Source organism: Ambystoma mexicanum, chromosome 2q (genome assembly GCF_040938575.1).
Source record: "Ambystoma mexicanum isolate Mex_15411 chromosome 2q, UKY_AmexF1_1, whole genome shotgun sequence".
Lineage (NCBI taxonomy): Eukaryota > Metazoa > Chordata > Amphibia > Caudata > Ambystomatidae > Ambystoma > Ambystoma mexicanum.
In genome coordinates, this window is record NC_090924.1 from 1239035806 (window position 1) to 1239061581 (window position 25776).

General features: G+C 45.8%; 1 protein-coding gene across 3 annotated transcripts in view; it reads right to left on the bottom strand.

The window, feature by feature from the left end:
* Positions 1–25776, bottom strand: part of PHF14 (PHD finger protein 14) — a 2413061-nt gene that overhangs the window by 1842669 nt on the left and 544616 nt on the right. The window lies entirely within an intron of this gene.

Sequence of the window (25776 nt, forward strand, 5' to 3'; positions counted from 1 at the left end):
AGGAACCATACCTTCCTCAGACCCTTCATCCACCTCAGAAATACAATCCAGAGGCTGGAATGAGGGCACAGAAAAAGGGACAAAGACATTTTTAGCCTTGGCCAGAGCCTTTCTACAGGGTTCCACTGTATCACTGGGTACCTCCGACAAAACAGCCTCAAAAGGCGTTGAGGGCGTCGATGGAATCGGCGTCGAGCGTGGCGCCAACGGGTTCGATACAGTCCTCGAGGGCGGAGCCCCGAGCGTGTTCTTAGACAGCCTGGGCGCCAAAGGCGTCGGCGGCTTCCTCAGAGGCAGAGCTTCGAGAGAGGCCCTCGACGACCTTGGCGCCGAAGGCGTCGATGTATTCTTCGAGCACCTCACAGGCTCAGACGGTCTCGAGGACCGGGACCTGGAGCGGGCATGTTTAGAGCAACTATTCTTGTCCGACCGGGACCTCGAAGATGCCCGGTGATCGCGGCGACCGCTCGAGCCCAAAGGCGTGCAAGTGGTGTCTCTAACACGGTCACGGCCGGCATCTTCCGTCCGCGCCGTCCAAACGGAGCCCTGCAACTGAAAAATCGCCAACAGCTCCTGCCGGAATGAATCCCATTCCGCAGGAGTGGAGTGCTTGTTGGGACAAGCCACCCGCCGACAGGCAGAGTCCTCGGACGAGGACGGGGAAGGAGACCGATGCTGGTGCTTCCGTGAGTGCCTCGAAGAATGGCGAGACCTACTCCTGGACCGAGACCAGGAGAATGGCGAGAACACCCCGGACTTACGCCGATGTTGAGGAGAGTCGCCGCTCGAATCGTCAGTCGAAAGCCCAGTGGATCTCGACTTCCGGGGCTTGGCCACCTTACCTACAAAAAGCTTCTTACGCTCCCGCAAGGCCTTCGATGTAAGTGACTGGCAGACTACACAGTCATCCGTGTCATGGTACTCACCGAGGCACCAGAGGCAGGCGTTGTGCGAATCCGTCAATGACATCTTGGACCCGTAGTCCAGACACTTCTTAAAACCTGGCCGCGGGGTGGAAGAAGATGAAGACATCATGGAAATCTTCACAAGAAACATGTTCAAAGAACCGAAAGAACAGAACTCAGAAGAACCGAAGCACGCCGAGATCTCCGAAACGAACACGTTCGCGGAAAAAACGGAACCGAGGCTACGGGCGTCGTGCGTCCTACTTAGAACATCCACTCGACAGAGGCCCTTGAGGACAGCGTATCAACGTCATCTACGCAGGAAGATTTTCGGAAGCAGCCCAGCTGTGGTGATTACTGTCAGATATGGAATATGTCGGAGGACCCAATCCCCTCGAAAGGTGATTTGTTGGTCCTGAGGAAGATCTATGGTAGAAGGGTTCGAAACTCTGTTGGCAGGAGGCAGAAAATAAGCTAATCACTACTAGAAAATTAAAAAAGCATTGGAAAAAGAAAAATATTAATGTTATATGTTGTATGAAGCACCTAATAAGGAATTTGAACGCTGATTACTTGCTCCTTCAGCTAAATTGATGGACTATGCGCAGTGGATAAACCAATATATAGTTTATTGAAGCAGGAGCTAGTTGGGATTTGCGACTTCCATTCCTTATCATTGCTATTAGAGCAACACCATTTAAAATTACTAATCTAAGTCAAATTGATGACTGGAAGGAAAAAGTTACTACCACATTATTATAGAAAACAAATGAGCAAACCCTAAATTAACACGCTCACAGAATATACAGATAATTTGAAAAAGCATCTCCAAAATGCTTTTGCATTTGTACAACAGCACATGGAGAAAGCCACTGACTGTGTCAAGACATTTTATGATAGGAAAGCATATGTAAAAGAGCATCAGATTGGTGCATGTGTATTTGGATTAAATTGGCCCAAGAAAAGACAAAAGGCAGAATTCCTGATAGCCTGGAACGAACCATTTGAAATCAACAACAAAATATCTCCGTTTGTGAATAAAATCTTGATAAAAGATGGGAACAAAGTAACTAAGCAGTTTGTCCATATAAATCAAATCAAGCAATGCCATCCAAAATCCAGGATTCAAGCGACTAAGGAAAAGTGTTAAAAGGAGAAGGACATGGCGAGATAAAGGATCTGGAAGCCACACATTGTGCGGGTAGTAGGTGTGTTTTAGAGGCAAATAGTCAGCTAAAAGGATACGGAAACCGAACACTTTTACAGATAAATACGTAGGTTTATGGAGACAGTTCTTACAATATAAATGATGGGAAACTATGTAAGAGTGTTCGGAATGCAAGACAAGAGTAAGATTATGGTTTAACTATTTTATCCGAAAGAAAATGATAAAAATAGAAAAGCAAAACAATGTGAATTAATACTGTTGTTCCATCTGCTCTAAATGGATCTCTTAACTCCATTTCCTCCTTAGCATATCGCAAAAGAGGAGGAGAAATGGAAATTCAAGAAGACAGCAGAAGAGGGAGATACCAGGCAGATGATGGTCTGTCAAACTAAAAGGTGGAAACAATAGACCACCACCACCACATGGGATCAACCACAGAAAAACACAAATGAAAAATTCAATTCCTCAAAAGATTCTACAAAGTTCTAACAGACGAGTGCAGTGCCCGTTACTAACTATTCAAAGGAGATATGGAGACAGAATAGAAATTAAAGTCCAAAGAAGATTTCCCAGACCACAAGATCCCAGAATATGAATAGTTGGTTATGGAATAAAAAAAGAAATACCAGGAACTGAAACCTATCTTGAGATGGACATTGGGCAGTATTGTGATGCTGGTAAAATGTTTAACTATTAGATAATGAAATGAATGAATGCATCATGTAATAGTCATATGCAGTCGATCGACTACATTATATATTTTAGAAATTATTAGATTTAAAAGAATGGGTATTCTATAATAGTCATGTAGAACAGATGCACTGAGCAGAAAAATAAAAAAAGTTATATATGTCTAAAGACAGACTATAGAGAGAAAGAATACCATCAATGAGGAAACCGAGAAGAGAAGAGAATTCCAAAAGGGAGAGTTGTAGCGGCTGGATATCAGTACACTGGGAAAGGGGGAAAGCAAACCCTTTTTTTTTTACTTGAAAGAACAGAACCAAAGTTATGCCAAAATCATCACTACGGATCAAAGCATTCGTCCAAGGTCAAAGAGAGGGAATACAAGTATAATGAGATCTTGAAAGAGTTATACAAACTGATAAGTCACCCCAAAAGACTATTTTACTTAAAAATCATCTGTTAAGAAGAACCCGGAAGAAGAGATTTGCGAGAAGCAAAACACCAGGAGAAGTTGTTAGAATAGTAGTAGGGTCTTTTTAGGGTTAGTTTGGACATGGACATACTCTTTGGAACATTCACAGACTACCGACGAGCCTCTTAGATAGTTTGATAGGTAGGGAACACCCCATGGCTATAGGGAAAGTTAGGCTGTATCCTTATTCTTTAATAAACACATCTTTAAAGGAAATGTCCTCAAAGAGTCCGAGTCATTCTTCTGATCCACCATAGGGGCCATAGAATATGAAGGGAAAGTTGCCTAAAGAGAAATGTTTCCTAAAATTCAGTCAGATGCAAGTAAAATTGCATGAAAAAAAGGACATTATATAGTCAGAACATTGCAGGCCATCTAAAACAGCAAGTGTAGACGGCACCTTCTGTAAATACTTTTATGTTCAATGCGATGAGGAAATGATCGCAAAAGACAGAGTTGGGACTATTTATAAACAGGAAATCAGTTTATTTTTAAAATAGGGGTAGGATATTTAATGCTAATGGACATAATTCATGATTTTTAACCAGTTACAGTTTGGATGTGATGTGTGTTTTAATTTCAATGAAGTCCGACGTTCTGAACTAATACATGAAATTAAAGCAGTAAAAGGTCATCAATAGAAATGGTGTACATTTCAACCTATAGAATTATTTGAACTTTGATTCAAAACATTCTGCGGGATATAAGACAAAAGTGTCCGGCTATAAGAACGATTAATGAAAACAAAGTAAAAATGTAATGCAAATAAACAGGGGTTTTAGACATGACTGTAAACCATTATCCCATAAAATCCCTACAGACAGGAACTTGAAAACTGCTAGAAACAGTTCAGTGCAGTTTCACAATGTGGCACCGGGCACGCTGCCTCCCAGGTATGACCTAAAAGCAGAAGTGAAGATATTGTTGGAATGGAAGAAGAGATTCCACTGGACATTCCCCATCGGCTTAATTGTTAGACATCTTAACCAGGTGGTAATGGTTATAACATTGCAGTAGGGCCTGGTTACCTTTAAAACTGGGGTACAAGATACAGGAGGATCTTCGTTAGAGCAAAGTCAAACAAAAGATCCTGAAATAGACTAGGATGCTGTGGTTTGAATCCACAAAGATTGGATGTCAGGTTCTAGAGATTCGGAGCATAAAAGAGGAGAACTCCCCCAATAAAGCCTGTTTTAAGAGCTTTTGTTTGTGCTGCTGTTAGGGTTCCACCACGGCCACCTGTTAAAATCCCTTCACGGTCGTGGGAATTAGGTGGAGCCCACCCCTTCCTACGGGATTACAGGTTGCCCTGAAGCTGCAGGCTACGCCCCCGACGTGTTTCCCAAAGATTTTGCATCATAGGACGCGACAGCCCACACAGTTAGGTCCTTTCCTCTAGCCTTGTGGTCACAGTCCCGCTTTCCGTACAGCTATGTAAGCCCTGGTTAGGTAGGTGAGCGCCGTTCTTGCAACAGTCATGATACCCAATATCTGGACCCTTGGATTCAGGTTAGTGTTAGGGAATTAGGTACTTAGTCTAGTTAGTTATTCACTGCTTCCATCAGTTATGGGATATTAGGTTACGACGCTGACATCAGTCTTTAAGGTACTGCTGCTGTCTCACTATTTCTGCATATGTATTTGGTTTTCCTGTTACTTCCTCTATAATTCTCTTGCCTTCTCTCCCCTTCTGCAGCGCCTGTCTTGTCACTTAAATCAGGTTGTACGTCACGTAGCACTCATGCCTTGGGGGGAAACTTCTCCCAGCACTGTATACATAGTCAGTCTAGGGGTTAGTTTCTCCTGGGGGTGTGTTGTATAGCTTCCTTGGCTCCTGAAGGTTTCCATGGTTCCACAGCTGTCCACAGACTCATAGCGGCCTTCCACCTTGATTGATTGATTTCAAGCCCTAGATACTCAGATTGATGCTCAAGGTCGATATGTTCTGGTCCATGGCAGGCTCAATCCGGTGGATGTAGTGTAGTGTTGCTTCATATTTTTTCATGCGCCACAGTAAGTAAAGATGCACACAATGATTCATGTGGTGGTTTATATTTCTTAAAGTGGCCCTTTGTGATAACACGTGTTTCGGCGAGCACATTGACTTTCTCAAATCAGGGATAATCTCCAAATCAACACAAAAGTAAATTCATCAATTCTGATTAGGTTCCAAAAGAATTAACATAACCTAAATAACCAAATACAAGACATTGTAAGTAACCCACAAGTCAAAATCAAAGAAAACAAAAAGGTACAAGCATTGTGACGACAAATCCATAAAATGTCATTCCACATTTGTTATCATAATATCACCAAATCACTCCAAATAAGTGACCCAATTGGCATTTTAAATTCATTTTGATATTGCATAATTCATTACATCCCAGAAGGATAGGGAAAAGGGAGGGATAGTTAGGAAAAAGATAAGAGAAAATGCACACATGTACGGGGGAGAGATGAGAAAAAATCAATACGCATCTCTAAATAATCACTTTGTAATTACCACACATAAAAATACGTATATATGTGCAAAATGCGGTCATTTTATTGTTTGCACATCTTAATAGATGTTACCCACTAGAGCACGGTATTGCTCTGATTTTAATTGTATTGCCATAATTATGATAGAACTTGTGTACTGTTATACAGACCGCGCATTGGTCATTAATTCAAAAACTTGTGTTGCGCGTCTTTCTCAAATCTCATTTGTCAACACGGATAATCAATGAGTAAAGCTATTCACTGCTGCATCTCAAGGTGAAGATTCATCAAATACACGCTCCCTGTAGTGTGCCGTGTCCTCACTTCAGGGCTTACCTCTAAAGTCCTTGGCTTCTGCCGTCCATGCGATCGTGTCGACGTTCTAACGCGGACTGAATTCTGGCAGGGTTATGTTTACTAAACATGGTCATGGAAACAGAGATAGTCTTGCATCTGTTTTCATTACAGCCGCCATATTTTGGGTTGCAATTACAATATTTCCAATGGAGAACATGTTAATCAATCTCTCTTGGCATTTACATTCATCTCGTTATGGAAGATGGATCATTTTAAACAAATAATCCTCCATTATATAGGATATCTCTTGCCCGCAATAGTCGAGAAAACTATTTATACTGCAGCAACAAATCGTGTGAGTAATTGGTTGTGAGTCATTTTGAATATGCGTCTCACCTACAAGATGCGTTGACTAGATAGAAAAAGCGCGCTCCTTCCAAGTTAGAATCTTCTTATATTTTAATTCCCTTTTGGTGAGAAAAAAAAGACATCCCTGCTATTAATGTCGGTTTGTTACAAATCTGGCATTTGTAGTATAATTACAGACTGTTAACCTTAAATCATTGTGACTTCTTTCCTCTGGCTTAATTGCAAAACATTCAGTACAGTATAAAATAACTCCATCTGATGTTATTTATAAAAAAGCAGCCATCTCATTATCTGAATTAAGGCCCCTCTCAAACGTTCTAAATTTACAAATCAATTTAGCTTCTTCCTGCCTTAGCCTTTGTTCCAGATTTCCTCCCCTTGGTCCCAATGTAACTTTCTTCAGACCAACAAACTTGATAGCTATTTTGTCACACCACTGATGGTTCTGCTGCCAATGTTGGGCTAAAGGCAATGCTGGGTCCTGACTCCCGATAGATGACATGTGTTCACGTATCGTTACCGTAAGTTCTCGAATAGTACTGCCTATATAAACTTGTACACATTTACATTTGATGGCATAAATCACAAATTTGGATCGACAGTTATCTGCAATTTTTAACTTCATTCCATTAGAGTCCTGAAACACTTTTCTATTGTCTAGTGCATGTTTGCACATGGAACATGTGCCGCATTTCCTGAAACCTGTGGTTTAATTGTGGCATCCATGTTGATACTGTCTGTTTGATTTCCTGGAGGAAAGAAGGACTTCGGTTCATTTTTAGTGTTTTCGCCCGTCTGAAAATAAAAGACAAAGAATACTCAATAAAGTCTTTTATATGGGTTCCAATTTTAGTAAATGCCAATTCCTTTTCAAGATCCTCTATAGTTGCGCATTGTTTGCACAATATGTTATAAATTGTACCTTATCCAGACCTTGTTCAGTCTTTTGTCTTGGTATCAAAGTTTGTTCTCTATGCATTTTTTTTTGCTTTGTCTGGTGCTGTTTCTATGCATTTTTTGCTGTACCCTCTAGCTTCGAAACGAGTTGACAGCAGAACCCATTCATCATTAAAGCTTGCCTGCTCTATGCAGTTTCTTCGTGCTCTAATGAATTCAACTTTAGGGAAATCCCTTATTACAGGGTTGTGGTGACAGCTAGTGTTAGAGTGTCGAATTCACTTCTGTTTCTTTCCTGTAAGTTCTAGTCATCAATTCGTTGCCAGATGTATATATGGTTAGATCCAAAAAGTTAACACTGTGAGTTCCAATGAATTATATGCCTAGTGGATTGGAATTGGCTCTTAGCATAAATTGATCCATTTCATCTTGAGTTCCTTGCCAGATCATCAGAACGTCATCAATGTATCTGGTTTATACAATGATATTTGTTTCGTATGCTTCATCTATATATATGTACTGGTCCTCGAACAATGACATGACTAAGTTGGCGAGGGAAGGGGCATATTTGACACCCATATCGACACCTCTGGTTTGTTTGAAGAACTCCATGTTAAACAGAAATACATTGTTTTGCAATGTTATTAAAAGCATCTCATTCAGCATGTTGACCGAATGGTAGTTGGATGCGGAGTCTTGTTGGAAAATTTATTCAATTGTTTCCAACGCTGTTTCATGTCTGATTGAAGTATAGAGGGCATTCACATCCCAAGTTACTGGTAGGTACCCTGATTTCCATTTCACATGTGATATTTTTTCAATTACTGATGTCGTGTCCTTGAGGTAGGATTTGATTTTGGAGACTCTGGGTCTCAATATATTGTCTATATACTCTGCAATATTTTCTGTCGCCCACCCAATGCCACTTAGGATGGGTCTTCCTTCCGGTACTTTTGAAAAGAGTTTACACACTTTCGGCAGGAAGTACATTGTAGGTAACACAGGCTGCTTGATCTGTAGAAATGTATTTTCTTCGTCTGTTATAAGTCCCTGGCTATGCCAACTTATATTTGTTTCTTTTAGCTCAGGTAGAATTTCCAATTTGGGGTGTTTAGAAAGTTTGACATAACACAACAGAGTTGTCAAGTGGTTATTGGCCATTGTTATATAGTCGTCTCAATTCATCACAACAATGTTCCCGCCTTTATCGGCTTCTTTTATTATTATTTTAGGGTCTTGTCTCAAAATGCTAAGTGCTTTCCATTCCATAGATGTTAAGTTATTGTATTTTCATTTTTGTGTTCCCGTTGTGGAGGTTTTCCATTTTTGGTCCGTAATATCATTCAAGTCTTTTGTGACTGCTTTATAAAAGGCGTCCACTAAGTTCTCTGGTACCAGTTGTTGTGTAATTTTAGATTTAACTTTTAGTTCTTCCGATGTTAGTCTGGTTTGTTGTATTCGTAATTCGTGTGTATAGTTTGATGTACCGGATCGTCTGCAGTTTCTTGTAAAGATCTTAGGAGATGGATGTTGTAAAGATCTACAATGGTTAGTTCACTAATAGTTTATTGATCTGTTCCTTGTGTTTAATTAGTTACTTGGGTTGCAAAAAAACTTTTTTTTTAACAAAGTTTTCTTACGAATTTTAACCGGTATATGTGCACTTGGGCCAAAAGAGAAACCTTTATTCGGCAAGAAAATCTCATCTTTGGTCAGTGTACGGTCTGATAGATTCAACAATAAATCTTTCATTTGTTGTTTTTTGCTGCCACCCTTGCTCCTGCTCTGGTAAACCGTCTGAAGTCTTCTAAGGCATCTGGATTGCCTGAGTCTTCCACTACCCCTCCTCCGGACATAGGTTGTTTCTGGTTTGTTGAAGTTGGTAATAAAAAACAGACTTGTTCCTGATAATTGCTTCTGTTGCCTTTTTTTATACCTCCTTATTTCATTTAGAAAACCTTGTCCCGGAAAGTCCTTTTTAGCATTTACAGTTTGTTCAGATTCTTGATCTCCTTCTGACTCTGCATCAGAGCTGCCAGATGAGGTATTAGGGGTGCTTCCTCTGGAAACTGGTTTTGTGAATTGCTTATATTTATCTTGAAATGTATATACTTTGTCATCTTGGTAATCTCTTTCATCTCTAAAGAATTTTCTATTTTTTGTCAATTTAATTTAAGGTTAGCAGTCTGTATTATACTAGAAATACCAGATTTGTAACGAACTGACATTAATAGCAGGGATTTTCTTTCTTCTTAGTACTCAAAATATAAGAAGTTTCTAACTTCAAAGGAGCGCGCTTTTTCGATCTAGTCAACGCATCTTGTAGGTGAGCCACATATTCAAAAGGACTCACAACCAATCAATCACCCGATTTGATGCCGCAGTATAAATAATGTTCTTGATTATTGTGGGCAAGAGATAGCCTATATAATGGAGCATTCTCTGTTTAAAATTATCCATCTTCTATAAACGAGATGAATGTAAATGCCAAGAGATATTGATCAACATGTTCTCCATTGGAAAACTAATAGTAACCCAAAATACGGCAACCGTAATGAAAACAGATGCAAGTCTACCTCTGTTTCCATGACCACGCTTAGTAAACATAGCACTGCCAGAATTCAGTCCGCGTTAGAACACGGACACGATCACATGGACGGCAGAAGCCAAGGACTTTAGAGGTAAGTCCAGAAGTTAGGACACGGCACTCTACAGGGAGTGTGTATTTAATGAATCTTCACCTTGTGATGCAGCGGTGAATAGCTTTACGCATTGATTATCCGTGTTGGCAAATAATGACATTTGAGAAAGACGCGAGACATGTTTTTGAATTAATGACCCATGCGCGGTCTGTATAACAGTAAACAAGTTGAAATTCTATCATAATTACGGCAATTCAATTAAAATCAGAGCAATAACATGCTCTAAGCACTAACATATAACACTTTTACTCATCAGGCGGGGATTCAACCCATGACATTTGTAATTTCCGAGACTTTTATGAATAAAGACACATAACCTAGGTAAGAGGCAATTATCCACTAAGGAGATAATGACAGCATTGTGCACATATATATGTATTTTTATGTGTGGTAATTACAAAGATTAGAGATCCGTATTGATTTTTTTCTTCTCTCTCCCCCATACATGTGTGCATTTTCTCTTTTTTCCCCCCCAACTATCCCTCCATTTTCCCCATCCTTCATGTCTGTGATGTAATGAACTATGCAATATCAAAATGAATTTAAAATACCAATTGGGTCACTTATTTGGTATGATTTGGTGATATTATGATAACTAATGTGGAATGACATTTTATGGATTAGTCATCACAATGCTTGTACCTTTTGTTTTCTTTGACTTTGACTTGCGGGTTACTTACATTGTCTTGTATTTGGTTATGTTACGTTAATTCTTTTGGAACCTAATCAGAATTGATTAATTTACTTGTGTTCATTTGGAGATTAGCCCTGATTTGAGAAAGGCGCTGTGCTCGCTGAAACACGTGTTATCACAAAGGGCCACCCTTCAGAAATATAAACTACCACTTAATAAAAACCTGAGTGGTTTTCACATGAATCATTGTGTGTATCTTTACTTACTGTGCAAGTGTGGAGCTGCAAGTGTGGAGCTGCTGAACGGAAGTGGCAGGCCTCAAGCTCATCCTCTGATAAACTGTCCCATCGCCTTCTCCAAAGGCAAAATTGTCTCTAAAATTAATTTCAAGAAGAGGGCTCACATCCATGCCCGCGCCCCTGGGGCTTCTAAGGCGGCTAAACTCTAAAATCTACCAGAAACTAGCCAATCCATCTGCAGACCCTAACTTCACCTCTTCGCCCCCCGAACACCCTCGAGGCTCAGTGCACTGTCCACCGAATTCACTGCTAAAACACAGGACATCCCGAGTTCTCTCTCTTCCTCCTTTGGCCCTCCTCCCATCCGCCTCCCATCCTCGGGCCGTCATCCTCCCCATCCACTCTTTCCTCCTTCTCTCCCATCACATCGGACAAGGTCACTAAAGTTGTCTGCTCTATGAAGGTCTCTTCCAAACAGGTCTCCCCCCGTTTCTCCAGAACTATTAAGGACAACATTGGCTCCCTTGCCTCTGCACTCACTGACCTGAAATCACTCCTGTCACTGGGTCTTTCCCCTCTTCCCTCAAGTACTCCCTTCTGCACCGCCCCCCCGAAAAAGCCTTCAGCCGACCCCTTTTGTCCAGCTAACTAACGCCCTATCTCCATCACTCACTTCCTGGGGAAACCTCTGGAGAAGCTTCTCATCCCCCAATTGGCCAAGCATACAGAACTTGTTGGTTGACTGCACAACCATCAATCTGGATTCCGAGCTTCCAGAGGCACGGAAACTGCTCTCCTGAACACCTGTGAAGAATTTCTTGCATCGCTTGACTCCAACTCACCCGCTGTTCTCATTCTACTCGATCTCTCCTCTGCTTTTGACATGGTCAATCATTGCATCCTTATAAAATGGCTCCAAGATACCCTTTATATCCCGGAATGGACACTGGACTGGACTGGCTGACCTTCCTCCCTCCCTCCCTCACGGACCGTCCCTTCCAGGTTATCCTGGGATCTTTCTCCTCACCTGCTCTATCGCCACTTGAGGCATGCCCCATGGCTCTATCCTTTCACTGTGGCTCTTTAAAACCTATCTCGCCCCCTCTTGGACACCTTACCTCCACTTTCTCCCTGCATTTCCAGTGTTATGCCGATGATACCCAACTCTTTTTCAGACTACCCTCCGTATCCCTTTGGATTTCCTCTGCCAGCCACTGCCTCAATGCCAGCAAGACTGATATTCTTCCCATAAGGACTCCTGTTCCATCGTTTCTCCTTTCACTATGGCCACCCTCGATACCCCACCCCCTCTCCTTCCTCTGAAACCAGAAAACTGGGAGTTCTCTTCGATTCCTCTCTCTCATTCCTCACATCTTGGACCTTGCCAAGAAATCCCATTTCCAACTCTACCTCTTCAGGAGCATCCTCACTTTTCCCCAGAAGCTTAATGTCTCTCGAGCTCTGGTACTCTCCAGTCTGCCTCTTCCTAAATCTACCTTCTTCTCTCCGCCTCCTCCAGTTAACCCGGAATAGGGCTGCAAGACTGATCCTTGGCCTCAAGCCCAGGGATCATATCTCTCCAGCCTTAAAATCTCCACTAATTCCTGGTTTCTGCAAGGATCACATTTAAATCCCTCTGCATCATCCATAATGCTGTCTTGGGCCTGGGACCATGCTATCTGCAACTTGCTCGCACCAAATACTCTCCTTCCAGATCCCTCCGATCCTCCAGCTCAAACTCCCTGCTTGTCAAGCGCTTTTCTAAGCAGAGAGCGAGCAGCCGTTCTGTTTCCTCGGCTTGCTACCTCCTCTGGAACAGCCTCCCTTTTCGCTCTATCTTGAGCCGGATCTCCTCAAGTTCTGCAAGCACCTCAAGACTTTCCTTTGCTCTTCACCCTCCCCTCCCATGCTAAACCCCACAGTTTCTGCGATTGGTAGAGGCAAAGAGGCAGGGATAGAACCACGGCCAATATAATCCAGTAAAACAAAGTACCAGAAAAAAGAAGGCTGAAGCAGTCCATGTGGGAGGCCAAGGACTGCCAATCAGTTGAACAAACACAGGAACGGGCGAGACATGGGCATACCAAATAACAGGGTCAGAGTCCAAAAACTAGAAAATCATTCAAAAATGTAGACAAAGAAACGTTGGTTCCAGACTATTACTAGGAAGCAGCATTGTGGAGCATCACCATTTTCCATCAAGAGCCATATAAACGTGAAGCAAATTACGTCACACTCATTTTAGGACCTGTAGACAGGGTACTTGTAAAGGATACTCTGGTAGCCAGCTGTGATCTTCAAGTTACTTTAATCAGGTTTCATCACAAGAAGATTAGGAAGTACAGTACTAGGTAAGCCCACTGGCTCAAACCACCCAGGCTACATCATTACCAACCGCCCTGGGTGGAATCTCATAAGATCAGCATTCCATTCAGTCACACTCCAGGCAATCCATTCATCACACATACAGGCACACAGCATGCATTCAGGAAGCAGGATAAAACAGGGAATAAACATATTATAGGAATACCATTCCTAACACCTCCCTTCCTTCCTTCCACCTAACCAGACAACACAACACACCTCCCTCTTTCTACCTCAAATACACGCTCAACCCCAATTCCAAATAAAAAGGATGGTTACTCAAACAGGTGTAACTAACCCACTGGCAGAAGGACCACACCAACACAACTACCATCCCAAACCAACAAAACACCTTCCGCTCACCTCTGCCACCAGAGAGCCTCGAACCTGCCATGTTTGAGCACTGCCTGCCCCTCTGGACGACTAACCATATAACCAGAAGCCCATCCAAAAAAACTGACTGGCACGTAGCCCACTGCACCAAAAACGAGAAATCTAACCATCTTCCAGGTACAACCAATTGAAGGAGATCAAACAGGAACAACTGGGACACAGCCCAAAACGCACTCAGCACACCTACACAGATCCAAACGCACTACACACGCACCTGGGCAACAAACACGCACAGTAGGACTCCAATCAAATGAAAACCCTCACAAACCCCAGTTTGGTGGCCACAAAAACTGAGCCATGATCCCTTGGATCTCAAACCAAATCCAACACTTCTACACACAATATGTACCTCCGGCGGCCTAGCTCCCAAAACAGAATAGCGTCCATAAAATGCATTTCTATACTTGACACTACCAATGTCTTCCCATGCGTGTGATGCGAAACCAAAACAGCTGTCCAATGGTAACATCCCGCACCAGCATGGCAATTTGCTTCTCTTCCCCCAGCGCTGCACTTGCATCATGGCAATTCACTTCTATGTAGAGCCATACATATTTCATGGCCATGAGATTCTCTTTCCCCCAGCGCCTCATTTACTTCACTCGGTCCGCGCTCAACACCTTCCAGCAGCGTCATTTACACCTAGCATATGGTGCACAAAGTTTAACATCATGCCCTGTTGCTCAACACCCACACGCAGCTTCACGTTGCCGCGTGTGGCATTGAACCCTTGATTTCCCCCCTTTCTATTTATGGATGACATTTCCATTGCATACTGCGGCCAACGCAATGTGTGCGCTTCATTTTCTTGCGGCCGGCGCGCTGTAAATATCCCACATTGCGAACTGGGAACTGAAGCCGGGCCTCCCATGCGTCATCACGCTGACCACGTAAGAGGGTCCTTTCCTTTGATGATGAGACTTCACCACAGCACTGCAGCACTTCCATGGAAATGCCTCGCAGAAAACACTCCATGCATCCGCCAAACCCAAACATCGGTGAAATGACGTTACCAGTCCCACAGCAGACTCAAAGCTGACCAGGGCTCTGCTAACCAACCGTCATGTCGGTTAGCCTTCACTTCGTTTCACTGGGCGCAAACACCCATTGTCACCTTGGCTGCACGCTTGTGCTAGCCGAACAAGAGTATTGGCACTCTTACCTCGATCCTCACACAGGGGTGCTGACAAACTTCTTCTGGGCCATGTGCCCTGTGGACCCCAGAGTCAGCTCGAAATGCCTCGTGAGATAATAAAAGTACAGTCTCTGGGCACCCTGCTGCCCATTGGTGCGAGGAAATCACTGGGATTCCGATCAGGCACTGGCACATTTGCCAACCATGAGTGAATCACTGAGCCTTCCTTGGCAATACTCCATACATGAATGTCAGCTGAACTGTGTCATGTCACTGTTACAAAATCTGGCCGGCCGCTTTACGGTCACTGGCCCCGTAGCTTCCACTTGCACCTCACTTCTAGTTTTGCCTTTACTGACATCTTTACTCTCACCGTGTCCAGTGAGCGGTCTTTTAAGTCACTCTCTGACATTCCCATTACCCTTGGGTGCCTTTCAGGACAGTCTTAATTCCCCGTGGGCACTGGACTCATTGTGGGGGGGATGTGGGCTCCCCTCTCATTTCCTTAGGTTTCTGCGCTTCCTGTTCTGCACCCCCCGCAGCAGTCTCCTTTCACCTCTCCCTGGCTCTCATCCACAGAGGTAGCAGTCTTCTCCAGGGTTCTGCAATTTCTCTCCAAGACCAGCTTGTCGCCAATTGTTATGTTAGCCTAATACTTATAAAGGATACTCAGGTAGCCAGCTGTGATCTTCCAGTTACTTTCATCAGGTTTCATCAAAAGGAGATAGGAAGTACAGTACTAGGCAAGCTCACTGGCTCCCACCACCTAGGCTCCATCATTACCAACTGCCCTCGGTGGAATCTCATACACTTCGCATACCAGTCAGTCACACTCCAGGCATTCCATTCATGACCTCACACATACAGGCACACAGCATGCATTCAGGAAGCAGGATAAAACAGGGAATAAACACATGATAGGATTACCATTCCTAACAACTCAACCCTCACATAAGCACCACAGCTGGGTCCTTCTGGCGGGGAGGGGGATAGTTAAAACAGGGTGAAAGCAATTGGCGGGATTGAAACATCTACTGAGAAAGAAAACAAGAGGATAAAGACGTATTGTGAGAAAGTCAAGTGTGTGAGAGCTTTCAACCATGCAAAGCTGTTCGAGAGCAGACTTTTCACTCAGACTGCCCAATTAAACTAGACGGTCTGTATCCTTACAACATCCAACATCGCAACAAGTGCCAAAGTTCAGAAGATCGCTGCCCAAAGAGCAATTGTGAGGATACTCTGCTGGTCCCTGCACTTTCCAAGAATTGTTCTGCTCCCAAGAGCGGTTTGATATCTGTGAACACCAGACTTCTATCCACTAGAAGTAAGTGAGGAACCAATGATTCTATCCCCTGACAGATCAGGCACAGCAAAGTTGCAGGCTCTCAAAAATGCCCAACTACTGGGAAAGCTTTGCATGCTTAAGGCCTGTGGCTGCAACCTGACACAAAGGCACAGTTACAAAAATAAAGAACAAGGAAAGTAACCCACAACTCAGAGGAGTCCATCGGTTACCTAGTCTGCCTCAATCAGGCAGTGTGCTTCCCAGGAACTGGGGATGCAAATTAAAATAATAAAGACAGCTGCTTACTTCTCGTTTCAGCATCAATACTAGTGGGTCCACAGCAGTGCTCCTTAACTGAAGCTTCTATCTGCATGACTGAAGCAGCCATTGGATCATCATAATTTCTAACGCTGACCTCACAGATTGCACATATTTAAGCACCATCTGTATGAGATCAGAAAGAGCCAAAGACTGCCAAATAGTACGTTTCCCAATCAACACCTGGTTTCCCTGAAAAAATGTAACAGTTGGGGGGGTGTGGCTTGTCTGCCATGCAATAGGAGGCTGCTTCCAAGAGCTCTGTACTGATCCTGTACAAGAATCAACAAAAATGGCTTTATATGCAGATTGAGGCCATAGAAACGAGTAAGAAAGGTGTCCGAAGGTCTCCAGGTTACTCAGAGAAACTTCTAAGAAAAACCACGGCGCTGAGGGATATTACTTCCGTTATGTGGAACTGTGTAGCATATCCTAAAATGGCGGGCACGTCCCGCCTGGCCTGCTGAGAGGGCCCTGCACCGAGGAGCACACCCGGACAGAGAAGACATCCGGAGATACACATGGTGCTGGGGACCCGTGCAGAAGCTGACCGGTGGGATGGTACAGAGGTGAAGGGCAATCTGAGTCCTAGAACACAGAGTAGCCAAAGGACTCCAGGTGAGAGGCCCCCCCGAAGAATAGGGGCAAACAGAGGAGGACCGGAGTGTGCCACGGCAGTCAGAGGCCAGCATGACACCCGTCAAGCCGCCCCGAGGACCACAACAGCGCCGAGCACCCATCGGCGCAGGCGGCCCAACAGCCCGCAGCTGTCTGGTGGGATACGCACAACAACACAGCCCCCTCACAGTGCGCAAGGACCCAGGCAGCATACATCTTGGGTGGCAAGACGAGGGAAGACGAACCACGGGCGAGCCAAGGAAAACAACGGGTCCGGGAGACCTGGAGGGATCTGCATCAGCCGCACCAGTGACACAGGGAAGCCGGCCAGCACTCGGCAAACAGATGTAACAAGATCAAGAGGGACCTGGCAACCGAGCCCCGGGGGACACAACACTGCAGATGCAATGAGGACAAGAGGAGCAGTCCCAAAACAATGCAGAGGTCTCTGGAAGGTGGTGCTGGAGCCTCGGTAGGCACATCACAGGCACAATACTAAGGCACCATAATCCGATCTGGAGGTTCACCAGGGCGGCCCCCCGGCATGCACCAGGATTTCCCCTGCATTGAAGTTGGGTCATAAGCAGGGAGCCCAGGGTGGCGGATCACAGCCGAAGTGTTCCCTGCGGGTGCTTGCAGAGACCCTCCGCTTAGCAACCTCAGTCTGGGGACAGGCAACACAGGCAGTGAGGGTGCAGAAGAGACCGGAGCACAGACGTGCCCACAACGCGGTGCCTCGACATACAGTGCACCGGGGGCAGACCGCCACACTGACAATCTAGTGAAAGAGGCCCAGGCCCTACCAGCGAAGAGGTGCAACAGATGCAGCAAGCTCGGGCACATAAAACAACAGGGAGCCAACAGAGATCCGGAACAGCCTCACGGCTCCATGACCCGACGTCCCTCGAAACATCTCTGGGTTGTCGGGAGGACCACACCCGTCAGGTGAAGAAGGCAGGCACTCTGCCTCTGCTAAAAAAAAAGAAGGTGGCGGGCAGAAGTAAACGAAGAGCAGCGGAAGGAGCCGGCAGCCCTAGCACAGTGGTGCTCATAACGCAGGGCCTGGACCAGCAGTGCGCCTGGCGCAGACCGCCGCATGGAAAAACTGGTAAGAGCAGCCCTGGCCCTATCAACGGGAACTTGGAGGAGCAGTGCCCCAGCTCACGAGCGGAAGAGGTATTACTACAGACAGCGGGCTGGGAAGGTGACAGGTGGGAACCCAGCACACCAGGAGTGGCGGCCCTAACGGAGCAGGAGGCTGGGTACAGATCGTTGGGTGATCCTCAAGAGACTAAACGAGGGAGGGCACCGGCTGCCATAAACGGCAACGCATGTTGGAAGGCAAAGGGGACCCGAACAGAGTCACAGCGGTAACCCATGAGGGAGGAGACAGTTTGAAGGGGAGAGGGCACTGCACAGTTGTGACAATCAAGCGGGATTGGTTGTCTGCCGGAGCAGATGGGTGACGGAGGAGCAGCAGAGAGCTTGGAGGGCATCTGGCCGGCAGAGATAAGAAACTCCCCAGCAGACAAAGGATAAGACTGTAAGGCCCATTACATATTGCGGCTGACCACCCCTAGAGAATCGCACCCAGCCAGCCAGGGAGGGGAGGACAGGTGCAGGTAGATGGGCAATGCCATCATAACTACTGAAGGCAGCCTCCATGCTAAAGGGCACCACCGAGTAGGGGATACTATTGAGGGACAGCCAGAGTAACTGAAAGGAATGAACACCCTGCACGTGGGAGGACACAGTCTATTCACTCCGAGGGGGTGGGGGGGTTTAGGGGGCAAGGATCCAAGTGCTGCAAGAGTTCGGACTAGGACCAAACTAGACACGGAGGAGGGAGCGCATACATCCTGAATAAAGACTGTATAGCATAAGGCCAGTCCTGCAGCACCGGGGGGACCAAAGCACCCCCTACAAGTAAGGGGAAGATTAGGGTGAAGCATAATGGATCGAAGATGAGCGAAGGGCCCTCGCAGGGGATAAGGCCAAAAAGGACAAAAGGAACAAAGGGTGAACAAACCAGTATAGACTCTTTCACCAGGAAATCTGAAAAAAGGCAACAGCCCCAGTCAAATTCAGAGATGGCTACAACAAGCGCTGCACAACAAGTGGGAAGTGCAAGTGAAGGTCCTATATTGGAAGCAATTGCGGCCCTGAAGGCGTCCCTCGAAAATAAAATGGATACAGCGATAGGTGCCCTGAAGGCGGCCTTAGAAAATAAGTTGGACCCAGTCATTGTGGATGTGGACCTCCTCCACCAGGACGCACAAAACCTGACGGATCGAGTGACGACAGCAGGTGCAGCAAAACACTACCGATGTCGCAGTCACACAGACGCAAATGTCGGAAGTGATGCAGAGAGTCAAGATCCTGGAACGCAGGGCGGAGGATGCGGAAGGGAGGGCACGAAGAAATAAAATCTGTATAGTTGGACTGCCAGAAGGTGAAGAAGGCTGGGACCCCTAAGGAGTACGTGGAAAATATGCTGCTCCAGGAGATTGGGGTGGGGGTGCTGTCCCGGGGTTTTGTGGTAGAGAGAGTACACAGAGCCCAGACTAGAAAACCTCCAGCAGGAGCCCTCCCGAGATCAATGATTGCTAGGATCATGAACTTCAAAGATAGGGAAAAAATACTGACATTCTCAAGAGAAGGGGAAGTGATCACCAGGAACTCTTTCAGAATCACCATAAACCCAGACTACACGGTCATGTTCCAGAAGCAAAGAGCACGGTTTGGCCCTACTAAAGAACGCCTTAGGACAGCTGGCGTGCGCTACATGCTACTATATCCTGCTAAACCTAAGGTGATGCACCAGGAAAGGACATGCTTCTTCGAGACAACAGAAGGGAGGCACACACATGGATGGACCAGCAAGGCATCCCCCAGCAGAGTCCCAGGAATGCTAACGAAGACGGGAATCTACCCCGGTGATGAGCAGGATCCAAACATAAGCAGAGAGAATTAAGACAAAGCGAATTAAGCAAGCCAGAAGGAAGTTAAGAGGAGTGACGGAGCCTGCTGCCACAGAGGTCAACAGGACACACAACCCCAGAGTGTTTTTACGAGTTTCAGATGTCAGTTTTGAGGCATCACACTGCAGCGGGCTGGTCCTGCTTCGGTGCAAGGGGCAAGAGAACCAGCGGAGCCTGAACAGGGGGAGGGTCGGTGGGCGTTGGTTTAATAGGTATAGTTGTAGTAATAGTTAGGCGAGTGGTTGGTTGGTTGGTAGATGGCACTAACAGAGGAGGAAGCAGCATACACAGGAACAACGAAAGTGGAGCGAAAGGCAGCAGGAATGATGAGGAACAAAGGGCCAAGGCACAGAGGAACACCCCTGGCCGGAGATCCATGAAGTCAGAGATACAGTTGGACACTAGGGAGAGGGTGGTGAGAACTGGGCTACATGAAGGTATTTCAACCCATGTAGGGCGTTAGGCAGAATCACATGCAGTACCTTTGTGGAACACTACATGCAATTAAGACTACAAGCGTCAGTACAATTTCACCTTTGGTACAAGTCAGTACTACACAGTTATGTGGTAGCAGTGGCTGAGCAGCCAGACATCTCAAGAGTTGAGTGAGCAGTAGAACAAGTTGCACATAGGACCAACAAATACAGTGATTCAAACACACACTTTCTCAAGGTTTCTTGGTAAAAGAATATACATTTATTTACAGAGTCAATTTGAAAACATTACACTAGCAAGAGCAGCTCAATAAGATACACTAATAAACCACAAATACACAACCAAATAAGTTACTGAACAAGTTCAGCTCCCCTGCCTAGGCAGGGCAAAGGGTTTCAGTAAACTACAAACAGCAATTCAGTTTATAGGCCTGGGCCAAAGTCAATGGTTCAGAGGCTTTGTATAGGATAGCACAGTTATGGTAGTAGACGGTTAAGTCTTTGCCACGGATCTTAGAAGAATTTGGTCAGACGAAAAGTTAGACGAATGTTTAGAGAAGGACAAGCCTTCGAAGTCGGGAAAGTTTCACAAACATTCGCTGTGGCCGAAAAGATTTCCAGACCACGTTTGCACAGTACCTTTAAAGTGACGAAGAGCTGTAGCTGAGGCAGTAGTTCCTGGCAGTTCGTGCAGATCTCGCTGTTCCTGAGCTTCAGTCGTGGGGACAAGGAGGATGTCGGGAGGTTCCTGCACTGCTCAGGGATGAGGCCACAAGCTTGGCAAAACGTCAGTTTAAGGTGCGAATGCCTTAAAGTCCACAAGCTGGTTTCCTTCCCCCTGGCTATCTGGTTTTCAACAGCACTCTGAAGAAAATTCGACCAGGATGGGTATTGGTGTCCAGGTGGCTTGCGAGTTGGTTGTTCCCACCAAACTCAAGGGAAGAAGTTAACCTTGAAGGGCTTCTCTGTCTATGGGTGTTTCAGGCAATTCGGACCTGCAGCAGGGCTTCAACGGTCATCCAGGAGTTACAGCAATCTTCTTCCTTCAGCTCGTCTTCGGTTCTTTCGTTCCTGTGGTCGACTCTGCTTTCCTGCCGACCTGCTTTTAAACAGTTTACCCCCATTCATTGCAGCCTGGCTGTCACTCACAGCAGGGTGGCTGTCCTTGCCGGACAGCTAGCCGGTCAATCACGCCAGAGTGCATTCAGGTCTCCTAGGAGACCAAGCACAGGGAGTGTCAGGCACCTCCCTCACATCCTGTCCATCCCAGACACTCAGGCGCCAGAGGAGGCCTTCAGCACTGAAGCCCGCTAAAGGCCAACGAACAAAGGGACCAAACCTGGTTTGGCGCGCAGAGACAAACACAAGAAGGACCTTTCCTAAAAGATGGGTCTTGGGCGCCATACTGGAAAACATGGCTGACTCGATTTTTAGCTACCGTTGTTAGCGGTGAGGAAAAATCATAGTAGTTTGATCTAAACCACTGCCACCAGCCATTTAAAGTAGGAAAGGGTATCATTTGACTGTTACATGAGTGTTTCGACTCAGGGGAAGCTAGGCAACCCCTCCAGCACTCTATAGGAAGATCGTGTGTGCTGGGTCTGTAAATGTAAAGAGACTAGTAAAGTCAATTTAACTTTACATCCTCTGGGAGACGGTAGTCAGTCCCAGAGAAGGTATTTAAACCTTGGGAAGACTGAATGACATCCCTGTATAACTGCACTGAAAGTGCTGTGTGACACACAGAAAAAGATGATGCCTATGGAGTTGTTTTAAAACTTCATAACCAAAGAACACAAAAGTAAAACACATTGAAAATGAAAAGTTCAAAGCCCCAAAATATAGCAGAATAGCAGGAGGGCTCTACGGTAGAGGGAATTTAGCACTTGGGTGAGAAATCTCCCTAACATAGGGACAGTGAAACGGAGGCGTGGTTCAGTGGGCATACAGAAGGCTATGGGATGGCAGAGCCGAAAGACGCACAGTGAATATGAGCTCAGATGAGATAACGATTGCAACTTGGATAGTTGGGGGCTCAACGCCTATGTTAAAAGACTTAAGAGTACATGCCTGGCTAAACAAAATGAAGGTCAAAATAGTAATGTTGCAAGAGACTCACTTAACAAGAGAGAAACAGACCAAAGAGGACAAGAAATGGGGAGGATAAATCTAGTTCCACATATTCCAACTATGCGAGGGGAGTATTGATATGGGTGGCCACACGGGTACCATTTCAGCTAACAAAACAGGAATGCAACTCAGAAGGAAGACTAGTCCTGGTGCATGGAATGCTGGAAAATAAAGAGGTATGCCTGATAAATACATATGCACCAAATCACAATGCAACAGAATTTTTCAAAAGACTTGCGCCTAAGCTGGTCCAGTGCAGAGAAGCAACTTTCATCTGGGCGGGAGACTTCAATTACATGCTGGATCCACTTCTGGATAGGTCGGACGACAAACACAGGAAGCCGGCCCCACCGGCCAAAGTGTTAGATGATCCTGACCCGATTGCAGCTGGCAGACATCTGGAGAAAGGTACACAGCGAGGAGAGGGTACACACATTATGGTGCACCCCACAGAATATTCACACAAATAGATTATCTATTTCCAGGCACTGAATCTTTGAAAGATTTTACGTGGATAAATATTAAAGCACGTACACTATCCGATCATACACCAATATTAGCAACATGGGCACACACACACACATAGAAGGGCCCCGGTACCAACATGGCAGCTAAGGGCAGAGGCATTGAAGGAGGGCGTGTGTGAGGAATACTTGCATGATGTGATGGAGTATTTTGAGCACAAGGAGGGAAGCGTAGACCGTAATGGCACGCTATGGGATGCGTTCAAAGTAGTAGTAGGCGGGAAAGCAATAGGGAAGACGGGGGGACTAAGGAGAGGCCCTGGCGGAGCATGGCAAACTGGAAAAAGAGATAGAACATGGGGAACGCCAGGCAGGAATTATGGAGGAGGAACCCAGAGAACTAATGGCACTGAGACTGAGATATGTAGAAGTCTGGGAGAAACTGGGAAGACTAGGCTATGGGAAATATATACAGCGGCTGCATGCGGAGTGGGACAAACCAGGCAGGCTTCTAGCCTGGCTCACTAAGCAGGAATGTAAAAAAAGACCCAATTAATGCAATACACGACGACAGAGGTTAGAAGTCTGCAGGGCATCAACATAATATGTTCTCGCTTTTATGCGCGTTTGTACTCCCCTATCCCAGAGGTGGAGTCGAGGGATATAGCAGATGCCCTGGCAGAGATAAGATTACCAAAACTAGCAGAAGAACAGCCCCAATCACTAGATGATCCCCCTTACAGTAGATGAAAGCAAACCCCCAGGGACCAGGTGGGCTCCCGGGGGAATTCTACAAGACGTACAAGGGCATTATAGCATTGAGATTGCTTCAAACATAATAAGAGGCGTATGAGAGGGAGCAGCATGTTTGAATCAGTGATTATACTGATCCTTAAACCTGGGAAACCACCGGTGGTGTGTGCCTCCTATAGGCCGATTTCCCTCATTAATCAAGACATCAAAATCCTTACGGCAGTCCTTGCTAACCGCCTAAAACGGGCGATACCCACACTGATCCACTCAGATCAGACGGGTTACGTTCCCGGGAAGAACACGTCGTGGAATCTCCGAAGGCTCCACCACGCAGTGGACCGGACAAATCTCAGACAGAGCGAATGCACTATGCCGTTAAAGCCTTTGATGGCGTGAATTGGGGGTGGCTGTTGAGTGTCCTTTCCCACTTTGGGATAGGGGGAAGGGTTCCTTCGATGGCTTAGGCTGCTATAGAAGGATCCCAGAGCCAGAGTTAAAACTGGACGACACGTCTCAGAGGTCTGGAGAATTACATAGAGGTACCAAGCAGGGTTTCCCACTCTCACCTATGTTGTATATTCTGGCCTTAGAGCCGCTAGCGGCTTTTCTTAGAGCTGAGTATGTGGACACAGGGATAGATCTAGACGGGGTGGTGCATCAAATTTCGCTGTACGCGGATGACATGCTCCTTTTTGTCAGGAATCCAAGAGAGAACATGCCCTGCTTGCTAGAAGTGATTGATGCTTACACTAGGCTGTCGGGAATAGCCATCAATAAAGAAAAATCCTCACAGTTCCCCTTGGCGGACCTGAGACGGGTCCCTGCAGACCAACTTCCGGATTTGGGTCTTACGTGGGCACCGCGCTCCTTTCGATATCTGGGGGTAGAAATACACCATGACACAGAAAACACACAAAACCAACATGCATACAGCGCTGGATAGAACACAGAAGGCCATGGACTTCTGGGGGAAACCTCCGCTGGGTATGACGGGGAGGGCGGCCCTCTTGAAGATGGTGGTACTGCCACATATGTTATATCACGAACATCCCATATGACATACCTAGGGTCTTCTTCAAAAAACTGAAAACAATAGCACAGAAGTTCCTGTGGGGAGGGGGGAGGTGCAGGATAGCTATGACGACTCTGCAAAGGCACTATGAAGCAGGAGGTATTCGATTTCCGGACTTTGAAAAATATTACCTGGCAGGGCAACTGCAATTTGTGGTCAAATGGCTGGGGGAAGAAACAATAATAGACAATACTTTTCCAGCCGGCGCTGCAGCCGTACTATCTGAGGGAACTGCCATTGATTGAAAAATCATTGATCAAGACCCTACCTTGCAATAACCCTGTGGGGCAGAGCGTGGAAACTCCAGGGAGATGAAAGATCCCTGTTCAACACAGACCCCTCCCCCCCAGCTTATCGAGCCCAGTGGGAGACTAAAGGCATAGCAAAGATAGGAGATTTGAGGAAGGAGGGAAAATGGGCGGAATTCCGGAACATCGTAGAGGACCATGATATCCATGGTGGTCAGTTTTTCCTTCATAACAGCATTATAACGACGATCAAGAAGAGATGGGCAGAATGGCCAGAGGAAGAGGATACGGAGGAAGGGTTGGACACATGGTACGACATCTCCAAAGGAGGACATACAGCCTCCAGGCGATATGGACAGTGATTAGAATCCAGTAACGTGCAAGTGCTACAGATAAGAGAACGCTGGGTGGGGTAGCTCCAGAGGTCCTTCAGCGAAAAGGAGTAGGCCAGAGTGCTGGGATATCCAAAGAAAGTGTCCAGGAACGCAAGGTTTAGGCAAGCGCAGTTGTACCTCACGCATAGGGCATATATTACGCCCAGAAGGATGACCATGATGAAACTGGGAAAACCCCGTAATTGCCCCCGCTGTTCCATCGAAGAGGCAGACATGTTGCATATGTTGTGGATCTGTCCAGTAATACAGACCTTCTGGGAGAGTGGCAGGAGGTGGCATCCAGATGCAAGTGTGAAATCCTGAGTCGTACTTATTGGGCCTTTTTCCAAGGGGAG